This window comes from Rutilus rutilus, assembly GCF_951802725.1.
Source record: "Rutilus rutilus genome assembly, chromosome: 9".
Taxonomy (NCBI): Eukaryota; Metazoa; Chordata; class Actinopteri; order Cypriniformes; family Leuciscidae; genus Rutilus; species Rutilus rutilus.
Genome location: NC_140223.1, coordinates 10,506,794 through 10,509,797, shown reverse-complemented (window position 1 = coordinate 10,509,797; position 3,004 = coordinate 10,506,794). Strand labels below are relative to the sequence as shown.

Genomic DNA, 3,004 nt, shown 5'->3' with positions numbered 1-3,004 from the left:
ATATATACATAAATGAATGCCTATATAATATTGTATTTTTATTAAACGTACAAAAACATTCATTAAACAAATAATGAATGTCCTGTCTAAAAGAAAAAAAATAATAATAATTCTCAATGACCCAAAAAACATATTTTGCTATCATTTAAGTTCAGTTTTACATCTGTAGTATTTCCATACATTCTTGTCTTTGTTTTATAAAACAGCTATAACTTTAAAAACAGGCTTGATATTTGTTGTTCTGAAATCAGAATGAACAACAATTCTGAACTAGATGTTACAGTTCATAGAAAAACTAAGTTTCTAGTGTTAGGGAATAACAGCTTAAATACCCAGGACCAGATATGATGAAAGAAGACCAGGAGTCGTGAGGTTCAATCAAATAAGTACAAATTTACTGAAGAATAGTTTCATCGGTAGAGCCAGGCATCAAATTCTCACGGGGTCGCAGGCCAGAGACTCTACTGTACACACAATCTCACACCAGTTATACCATTTCTGAAGGCATGATTGACATCAGTACATACATGTTGGCTACTTCTCATTGGCAAAAGAACAAAGTTAAAACAATTCTACACTTATGTACAGATAGGAGGGTAAGTCGACATTGTCATCCGAGTCCAAGATGGTCCGGTGATGACCTTGGAGGTCGTAGAAAGGCGTCTTGGGGTCAGCTGTTGCATATTACAAGACCTGTACAGAGCATTCAACACACACAAAAGCACAAGGGAATCGCAGTTCCTCCAAAAGTAGTACAGATAATGTTCACTTTAAAGAAATACACATAAAAGTACAATTCTGTGAATCAGATCACATAGTGTTTGACCCCTAAAACCTTAGTAAGAAAGACAGATGTTAGAAAAAGATAGACAAGTTAGAAAGAAAGAAAGAAAGAAAGAAACTTTAGAGTAATGTTGCTGTCAGAGCATAAACAATATCGGCAATATGAATAAGTTACGACGATCAAAGTTCAAAGCAAAGGGAAACTTTTTTTTTTTTTTTACAGAAATCACACACACACACCTGAAAAACAAAATTAATTGGGATCAGCCTGATGTCTTTTGATGACAATTATGGATGTTGGGTTATCCGTAAAATAAAAGTTATGGGGAAACAAAACCACTGTAATAACTTACCATTAGCATGAATACACCGCAGTCCACAGATCCCAACTGAGCTGGAACACCCTGGAAAAAAAGAAATCTAAATGGAAAAACTAATATTTTATTTCTACACTAAAGATAGCAAAGAAATCAAAATTGTTGCAACATGAAATCAAACCCTTATTTTTAACAAGCTTCCAGGATCCCGGATCCATCTTTATTGCAATTGAGCTTAAAAAAAAAAAAAAAAAAAAAAAGTTTGTTATTTTATACACACGAGAGAAAAAGCAGGTGTAATTTATTTTTTAAATGCCACTGTCTATTCCCATCTAAAGCCAGAGAACAAAGTGTTGAACTGAACCACTGGACTAATATGTAAAACTCTGAAGCCCGGTTTCACAGATAGGGTTTAGATTATGACAAGATTAGGCCTTAGTGCAATTAGGACTTTTATAAATATGCCTTAGAAAAAAACATTACTGTTGTGAATCTTAAAAGAAACAATGGCACTGACATTTTAAGATATGCAAGTGTAATTTGCTTTCAGTTAAACATGCATTTTAGTCTGGGACCAGTTTGAGCCTTGTCTGTGAAACTGGGGGTGAAAGTTATATGGAAAAAGTGAACAGTTCCAGTATATCTTGAATATATATATATAAAATAATTTAACACACATACATATACATATCACATACATACATACACACACACATACATACATACACACACACATACATACACACACATATTCTGGTCTCATCTGGTGATTGGGTCCCATCCAAAACATAATCAAACAAAGAAAATAGACACTGAAATGTCAAATTTTCGATACAATCTAGAATTTGTATAAAAAAATAAAAAGATAAAAAAACAGTATGCCTTTTGCCTGCTTTGATCAAGACAGGATATAATACATTTAACATTATGTTCCTTATGTGAAAACATACCAGTGAGTTTGGATGGATTTGCAAATCTGGGGTTTCCTTCCTGGCAGTATGTTTGTCCGTCCCCAGCAATCTGTGACAGGCTCTGGTGAACCTACAAAAAACAGAAGTTTAGAATATGGTGAAGTAATGTTGATTAAAATGGTGTTTTGTATTAAAACATGGCACATTTGGGATATGTTTTGTTAGCGTTGCACGTGTATCATCAAGGCTGAGCTTGTCAATAATTCCAATAAATCAGCATGAGCTTTATTCTAATCAATAGATTAAGTTAACATGTTAACAAACGCTAATATTTAATGATAATGGTAACGTAGTATTTGAAGTTAATGATAGCCCCTCACAAACCAGGAGCACACGGTGCACAAGCTGCGTTTCTACAAATGATTACATTAACCAATTCAACTTAAGTAGTCACAGATACACTGTCTCTAACATAAAAGTTAAACTCCAACGTACAGAGCAACAATTATTTATTAATCTGATAATATATACGAACTTACCGAGCCAAACACCGCCGCCATTACTGAAGATTCGCCAGCGCCACCATTGGCTGCTGTCGCTTGACTTAAAGTTAAATGTGATTGGTTGCTACTACGTTGGACGATACTGATTGGCTGTCACGAAATAGCAGGTCCCTCCTAATATGGCAGGGCTTCCGGCTGTCAACGGCAGCTACTTCCGGCTGTCAACGGCAGCTACTTCCTGCTGCCAGCTGCCGATTTTTCGCTGAACCCCCTCTCCGGAACCGTCTGTAGATCCTCTAGGCACCCTTTAAAAAGGGGCAGTTCTCTGAGGAACCACACAGGTTTCCTGAGGAACTCTTATATTAGGCACTGTGTGGAACCACTTTGGGTGCCTCCAGGAACCAAATTTCATTTTTTTAAATATTTAATTTCATGTTGTTACTATGGTTACCTTTGACTTCTATTATAATAAACAAATTGAACCAAATAC

The 3,004-nt window shown here is 35.5% G+C and overlaps 1 long non-coding RNA gene across 2 annotated transcripts; it reads right to left on the bottom strand.

Annotated features, from left to right (window-relative positions):
• Positions 1-350: 350 nt before the first annotated feature.
• Positions 351-2,754, bottom strand: LOC311297662. 2 transcript variants are annotated; one of them, XR_014628858.1, is made up of 4 exons: positions 2,551-2,754; positions 2,051-2,141; positions 1,137-1,334; positions 351-693 (listed from the first exon to the last, which is right to left on the bottom strand). It is a non-coding gene; the product is annotated as an uncharacterized lncRNA (long non-coding RNA). The 2 variants fall into 2 exon arrangements; XR_014628859.1 differs by lacking the exon at positions 2,551-2,754 and having other exon boundaries at positions 2,051-2,540.
• Positions 2,755-3,004: the final 250 nt, after the last annotated feature.